Here is an 8,291-nt window from a genome sequence, read left to right on the forward strand (position 1 = left end):
CGACTCTGGTTGGTACATTATTGGGTCGCCATGGTCACAATGGGCTTAGAGTTGCCGACTCTGCTTATTATTTTAAATATTATTTTAGTTTTTAACCTCATGATTGACGTTTACTCTAAGCTGTGCGGTTCATTCATATCGAACGACGAAGCAACACTTTGCTTTCGCTCTGGGAGGCCACTACCACGCAAGTAGGTGGCACAGTTGGTTTAAAACACAAAATCTAGTGTAATGGCAGCGAGGGAATAAAACCTCGAGATTCAGGATCAGAACAGAATCCTGGGAACACTGTTGAAAAGGGGAGTCTCCAAAGGCAGGACAACACCTCGGAAGGTGTCGAAAATGCAGCTATGTAAAAAGAGGGAGGATACCAAAAGGCGGGGAAAGATTACTGGGCTACAAGGGCAGGAAGAGTGGGCGGGGAGAAAGAACCTTGAAATACTTTGAAGCTTAGCCACTAACCTGCAAACTTCTGAAACACAGAATCAGAACACTTTGACAGAGAGAAGGAAAAACCCAAGTCAGTCAGGTACGATAGTCAGTAGGGATGGCAGCTCCAAATAAGGTCTCACCATTTAGAGTCATAGAGTTGTGCAGCACGGAAACAGACCCTTTGTTCCAACTCATCCATGCCGACCAGATATCCTAAATTAATCTAGTCCCATATGCCAGTATTTGGCCCATATCCCTCTAAACCCTTCCTATTCATGTATCATCCAGATGTCTTTTAAATGTTGCAATTGTACCAACCTCCACCACTTCCTCTGGCAGCTCATTCCATACATGCACCACCCCATGAAAATGTTGCCCATCAGGTCCCTTTTAAATTTTTCCTTCCTCACCTTAAACCTATGTCCTGTAGTCCCCCACCCCAGGGAAAAGACGTTGGCTAATCACCCCATCCATGCCCCTCATGATTTTATAAACCTCTATAAGGTCACCCCTCATCCTCTGACATTCCAGGGAAAATAGCCCCAGCCTTTTCAGCCTCTTCCTATAACACAACCCACCCCCCCAACCCTTGCAACATCCAAGTTTCCTCAAACATTTGATAACACAGAAGAGCAAAGAATAATACAGCCCAGGAACAGGCCCTTCGGCCCTCTAAGCCTGCGCTGACATATTTTACTCTTCCATAATAAAACTGTCCTCACTTACAGGATCTGTATAGCCTATATTCCCTTCCTACTCATGTATTTGTCCAGGTGCTTCTTGAATGTTGCTATTGTCTCTGCTTCCACCACCTCCTCTGGCAGCATTTTCCAGGCACTCACCACCCTTTGTGTGAAAAACTTGCCTTGCATATCTCTTTTAAACTGCCCCCTCGCAACTTGAACCTGTGTCCCCTCGTAACTGACCCCTGCACCCTGGGAAAAAGCTTAGACTTTCCAGTCTATCCATACCATTCACAATCTTATAAACTTCTATCAGGTCACTCCTCAACCTCCTGCATTCCAGTGAAAACAAACCCAGACTATCCAACATTCCTTCATAGCTAAAATTCCCCATACCAGGCAATATCCTGGGGAACATTTTCTGTACCCTCTCCAAAGTATCCACATCCTTCTGGAAGTGTGGTGACCAGAACTGTACACAATATTTCAAGTATGGCCTAACTAAAGTTCTATAAAGCTGCAGCATAACTTGCCTAACCTTATACTCAATGTCCCTTCCAATGAAGGCAAACATGCCATAAGCCTTTTTTACTCCCTTATCTACCTATGCTGCCACCTTCAGTGATCTGTGGGTCTGCACACCCAAATCCCTCTGCATATCAATACTCCTCACGGTTCTACCATTCACTGTATAATTTTCAACTGTACTCGTCTGGTAAGGCAAAGCATAGAAGATTACACTATAGATTATAATGCATTAAGTAAAGCATTTGATGTGTACTTTAGCTCCAAAAGAATTTTCATGATAAAATGGGTAAGATTTAATTAGTAAGTTTGCAGATGACACGAAATTGGTGGGAAAACAAACAGTGAAAGTTACAAACAGATATTGATCAATTGGGTCAATGGGCTGAGGAGTGGCAGATGGAGTTTAATTTGGATAAATGTGAGCTATTGCACTTTGGTAAAACAAACAAGGGCAGAATTTATACAATGAATGGTAGGGCCTTAGTTGGTGTTGTAGAGTTGAGAGACCTCATGGTTAGGTGCCTAATTCTTTGAAATTTGCATCACAGGTGGACAGGATGGTTAAGAAGGCATTTAGCACGCTTGCCTTCAATGCCCAGACCTTTGAGTATAGGAGTTGGGACGTCATGTTAAGGTTGTACAGGACTTTGGTGAGGCCTCTTCTGGAATACTGTGTGCAGTTCTGGTTGCCCTGTTATAGAAAGGATATTATTAAGTTGGTGAGGGTTCAAAAGGATGTTGCTGGGACTGGAGGGTTTGAGTTATAAAAATAGACTGGAAAGGCTGGGACTTTTTTCACTGGAGTGTAGGAAGTTAACCCCTTATAGGGGTTTACAAAATCATGAGGGGCATAGATAAAGTGAATGACAAGTGTCTTTTCCCATCGGGTAGGAGAGTTCAAAACGAGAGGACATATGTTTAAGGTGAGAGGAGAAAGATTTGAAAAAGGACATGAGGGGCAACTTTTTTACACAGAGAGTGGTTCGTGTGCGGAATGAACTGCCAGAGAAAATAGGGACAATATTTAAAAGACATTTGGGTAAGTTCATGAATAAGAAAGGTTAGGAGGGATATGGGCCAAGCACAGATAGGTGGGACTAGTTTAGTTTGGAAACAGGGTTGACATGGACTGGTTACACCAAAGGGTCTGTCTCTTGCTGTATGACTCTACAACTCTATTTGAGAGAACTGATAGAACCTGTTCTCATGGATTTATATCATTTGGCCTGATGCTGCTGGTATGGAGCTTTGAAGGATGAATTAAGCAGAGATTGTACAGTAATTGATGCAAGGAATGAGAAGCTGTCAGATTTTCATCAGTCTAGGTTCAATGTTGGCAGAAGTAATCCAACTTGTTACAAAGCGGAAATTAGGGCCCAAAATCACACAGTGCTGAGAGGGGAGACTTGGCATTCTCCTGACACAGTTGAATCCAAGATGGAATTGTCAGTGTGTCAAAAGCTCACCGGAATGTCAAAAGAGCAGGAATGAACATTGTGGTCTGTATATGGTTATATAGTGGGTGGCTCCAAACAAAAACCACAAATGTTCAGCAATGGAAGCTGAATTCTGTGAAGTGTGGCCTGTTGGGACACAGTGGAAATATTGTAAGTTAACAGCACCTTTACTTTGAAAGCAAAGAACAGGCCCTGCTAAAGGAACATTATTAGAGAATTTCCAGCACACTGTATGACAAAAGAGACATTTCAAGACGTTGAGGATTCAGCTCAAAAGGTGAATACAATGTATTAAGGAGATCAGTAAGGGTCAAACATCATCCAGGATCTAATCAGAATAATCTCTGAGGGCTACATTTTTTTTTCATTCATTCACGGGATGATGGCATCGCCAGCTAGGCAGCATTTATTGCCCATCCCTAATTACCCAGAAGGCAGTTCAGATTCAACCACAGTGTTGTGGGTCTGGAGTCACATGTAGGCCAGACCAGGTAAGGATGGCAGTTTCCTTCCCTAAAGGGTATTAGTGAACCAGATGGAATTTTCCCAACAATTGTCAATAGATTCAGGGTCATCATTAGATTCTTAATTCCAGATATGTTTATTGAATTCAAATTCCATCACCTGCTGTGGCAGGATTCAAACCCAGGTCCCCAGAACATTATCTGGGTCTCTGGATTAACATTCTAGCAATAATACCAGTAGGCCATCGCCTCCCCAAGGAGGTTACAGAGATAGGGAGGACTGAGGTCATGGAGGGATTTGAAGATAAGGATGAGAATGTTAGAATCGAGGCATTATTTAACCAGGAATCAGTGTAAGATCACAGTGAGTCAAGGAAGACTGGGACTTGATGTCCATTACAATATGGTCAGCAGAGTTTTGGTTGAGCCCACATTTATGGAGGGTGGAATATGGGCAGAATAGTCAGATGTTTTGGGAACAAAGGTATTGAGGCGACAAGGATTTCAGGTGAGCTGATCTCTGCACTCTGCAACATTTGCCCTTTACTCAACTCCTATTTTCAATACTCCATCATTGGTTGTCACGCCTTCAGAAGATTAGGACCTAAAACCTGGAATCCCATCCTTAACCTTGCCATCTTTTTATTGCAAACCTTCTTCCTTTGACCACCATGTTGCAACTGGCTGCCCTCATATCCTGTTAAGCAGGTGGTGTTGCCTTATGATTTTAATCACCATCCTGTGAAGCACTGTACTGAACTAAGGGCACCATGTGTGTTACAACAGGGAATTAATGATGATTTTTTGTAGTGATGCATGCTCCCAGGATGTGAAGCAGAGAAGAATAGAAAGACTGTACTAAGAGGTTGCAGTCGGAATTCTGCATGTTAGAATGTTAATAAAGAGTTTGCAGTACTTAGTAAGGGCAAGCAAAGAGTTATTCTTTGACAAAGTAAAAATAACAATTTAATGGACTTGGTGTAGAGCGATAGAACTGTCAAATCATGTCCAAGTCAGTCTGAGAGACAGAAACCTAAGATAGCTTCCTCTGTAGCTATAGTTTATTAACTACTCAGTCTTACAGCTCCTTCCACCATCCAGAGATATAGTTGCTGCTATGTTATATACCATATGTACAGATAACTTATAGCCACTCAAATACAGACATTAACAAATTTAACAATGTGATTGAGATATTAATAATAGCACCCTGAGGAATGCTGTACAAACACCCAACATGTGACAGGTGCCATCCATGAAGCTATAAAGATGCAGATCTAAAGTCCATGGATACAACATTCGTACAAAGAACTATCTAAGTACATATGGTTGGTGTTCCCACTCAGTCACTTAAATTGCAGAGCAGAGTGACTTAAAGAGAAAAAGGCACAACTTACGACAGAATGACGTATCAGGAAAATATTTAATTGGGTTTTCATGTCTGTCAATCACATCATTTATCTTCAAAGGCCAATAACCACCACATGAAGGCAAAAGGGTTCAGGGGAGGTGGGATCAAGGAGAGTATGGAAATAAATTAAAACCAGATTGGAGCGTGGGAGGTTTTTTTTTATTTCTGCAAAAGCACACCAAGTTCTTGACCAAAAAATGTCATCATCAGAGGATTTGAGACATATACTGTGCATTTCCCACAGCGCACTAACCAAACACTGCTCCTACTAATGTGCAGAGAGCCAACAACCCCTTTCTCAAAGGATACAGACTGTCAAAAAGAAAAGCTGCAAAAATTGGCTGGGAAACCTTGTCAAGGGATGTGAAATATGATTGGTTTCCTTATGACCTCTCTGTTCAAGATGCCATGACTTGAGAAAGCTCTGCATTTGCTTGGTCGGCACAGGGTTACGGGGTTGGAAGGGACAGGGCAGAGTGTCGGGAGTGTTGGGGGTGGGGGGAAGAATAGAATGGCCACTTCAAATTAGAGCATCGGGAATTCTAAATCCAGTTTTTACCACTGTTCCCTCATTGATGCTCAGCTAGCGCAGCAGTTAACTGGCTTTTATTTTATGGTAAATAAACAATACATAGTGGAACAATAATCAAACTTGCTATTTCTGACATAACTTAGGGAAACTTGACCATACAATGTAATGTGCTAATGTCCACATCTGTTTACAACTGTGACTATACAAAGGACATCAAATTATATCAAAATATCCCAAATTTTAAATAGGAACAAACATTCTCCATCACTGTGAAGACAGTGCCCCTTTAGCTGTTGTAAGGCCATCAAGTCTCTCCAGCATTCGATCATGGCTGACATGTTTCTCAACCTCATTCTCCTGCCTTCTCCCTCCAGCTGTTTGAGGTAGTCTGCTGCCACCAATCCTCCTTTGTAAAAGAAAAAACTATTTTTAATCAACCTGTTTGGATATGTTATGAAGCTTTTCTGATGAAGGGTCTAGGCCCGAAATGTCAGCCTCTCTGCTCCTATGATGCTGCTTGGCCTGCTGTGTTCATCCAGCCCTACACCTTGTTGTCTTGGATATGTTATGACATGTCCAGGGCTGGAGGGATGTGAACCTGAACCTTCTTACCCAAAGTTAGGGACACTACCACTGTACCACAAGTATCCTAAGCCTCCTTTCTTGATATTTTGCTGAATTAACCTCTTTGGAGAGGTTACAACATGTCTCTGGTACAGGTGGGATTGCAGCCCAGGCTCCTGACTTAGCAGTAGGGACACTACCACTATGCCAAAACAGCCTCTTAATTCAAATGCTCCTGAGTCTGAGGGCCTATCGAAATATCAGTGGTAGAGGATAGAGTACTGGTGAGTCTTAACAAGAAGAGGCACTTGTCTTACATGACAAGAGGAAGTTTATTGTATGATAACAATAGGTACAAGTTGTGTGGACTAGTTAGGCATAAATACTTGGAACCAGCAGGAGCCAGAGATGACATGTCTGTCTCCATCAGGATCTCATGCCAGAATGCCTGATTCTCAATCCAAAGACTGGTGCGGCACATTATGAATGCAACTTCAACACTGACTTTTACTGAACCAAAAAGCAACATATTTAAAATGTGTGTCCATTGAGAAAGCACAATTTATTGAGTTTAGTTGATGATAATTTGTATTCTTGGAAAATAATGTTGTGCTTTTTCAGCCATTAGGATGTGAATACTGAGATAACAAGGTGTAGAGCTGGATGAACACAGCAGGCCAAGCAGCATCAGAGGAGCAGGAAAGCTGACGTTTCGGGCCTAGACCCTTCTTCAGAAATGGTTACTCTGCTGCACATCTCTTGCACCTTTGTATAATCATGAACGTATTGAGGAGGGGGATGAGGCTGAGCCATTTACCAGTGAAAGGATTGCAAGCCAACGGGATCAACTACCTCAAACAACCCTCACGCAGTACCACAGACTGATAGAGGTGGCAAATACCACAAGGTACCAGGAGTGGTCATCTGAGAGGATACCCAGGATGGCGGTAAGGATTTTGATATCACAGGAGAGTCGAAAGAATTTGGAGTTGTTCTCCCGAAAGTAAACAGAAGATTTGCTGGGGATGTTCAAATTCATGAACAATTTTGATGGCATCAATAAAGAGAAATAGTTCCCATCAACTGCACCGCCGGGGGGGTAGTGGGCATGGTAAAAACAGAGATCGGATCGAAAAACAGAGGAGGAATTACTTCTCTCAAAGTGTCAGGAATCTGTGAAATTTACTTGCTCGGAGTGTGGTGGATGCCAGAATATAGAATAAGTTTAAGGGGGAGAGTGACAGATATTTAATTAGTAATAGGTTGAAGGGTTCTGGAGAGGAAGCAGGAAAGTGGAGTTAAGGCTTAGATGAGCTTGCCCATGATGGTACTAAATGGTAGAGCAGGCTCTTGCTTCTAGTTCTAAGGTTCGTACAAATGTTGATAGGAGGAGGATACAGTTTGAAGGTGATCGTTAAGAGGCGACATGAGAGAAACATTAATTTATTACAGCGAGTTGTTACGGTCCAGGATGTGCTGCCTGAATGAACAATGGCAGCAGATCCAATAATAACTTTCAAAGGGGAGATGGATAAACACTTGAAAGCTAAACATTGACAAATCCATGGGAAATAGCACATGAAGGTACACATACCGATGAGTTAGAAGTAGGCCATTTGGCCTCTCTAGCCTCCTCAGCCATCCGATGGGAGCCTTGACTGCACCTTTCTGCCCCACCCCAATGATTCTTGATTTCCTCATTGGTCAAAACTCAGCTTACTTGGTCTTGACCAGATTCGACGACACAGCCTCTGCCCATTCTGGTGAGCCAAATATTTGTTCAAGCACATTTGGCCTGGTCGACTCTGTGTTTTTTTAAAAAAAAATTATCATTTCCTTGACGCATTTTCACCCTAAACCCTGAAATGAAAGCAGCTTGCGCCAAAACAGAGAAACGGCGACTGGTTCAAAGATGAAAGTGTCCACGATACTTCAAAAACTGTGAATAATTAATAAGAACATTGTATCTTGAAATATCTCTTAACCCAATTAATTATCCACTGAACCACAAGGTCACTGGCCTTGAGGCAGGAGAGTTGTTTGTACATTTTTATCAGAGCTCTAACCTCTGACAAAATCCTCTGGAATTTGGAGCTCTGGAAGTTATTGTGAAAATTCTGTTAACTATTTCTGACCAAGTGTGGTCAACAGACTGTGTTTCTTGATACTACCCCACCCCTGTTCTAGATTCATTTAGTTTTTCTGTCATAATTAATCACA

At 42.2% G+C, this 8,291-nt stretch overlaps 1 long non-coding RNA gene across 1 annotated transcript in view; it reads right to left on the reverse strand.

Annotated features, from left to right (window-relative positions):
• LOC125487163 overlaps window positions 1–7,960 on the reverse strand; it is a 9,283-nt gene extending 1,323 nt beyond the window's left edge. The window contains exons 1-2 of the long non-coding RNA XR_007265686.1: window positions 7,666–7,960; window positions 5,764–5,913 (exon numbers count right to left, since the gene is read on the reverse strand). This is a non-coding gene — a long non-coding RNA (uncharacterized LOC125487163). The remainder of the gene's footprint in view (window positions 1–5,763; window positions 5,914–7,665) is intronic.
• Between the last annotated feature and the right edge of the window lie 331 nt (window positions 7,961–8,291).

This window comes from Rhincodon typus, chromosome 37 (assembly GCF_021869965.1).
Source record: "Rhincodon typus isolate 14 chromosome 37, sRhiTyp1.1, whole genome shotgun sequence".
Taxonomy (NCBI): domain Eukaryota; kingdom Metazoa; phylum Chordata; class Chondrichthyes; order Orectolobiformes; family Rhincodontidae; genus Rhincodon; species Rhincodon typus.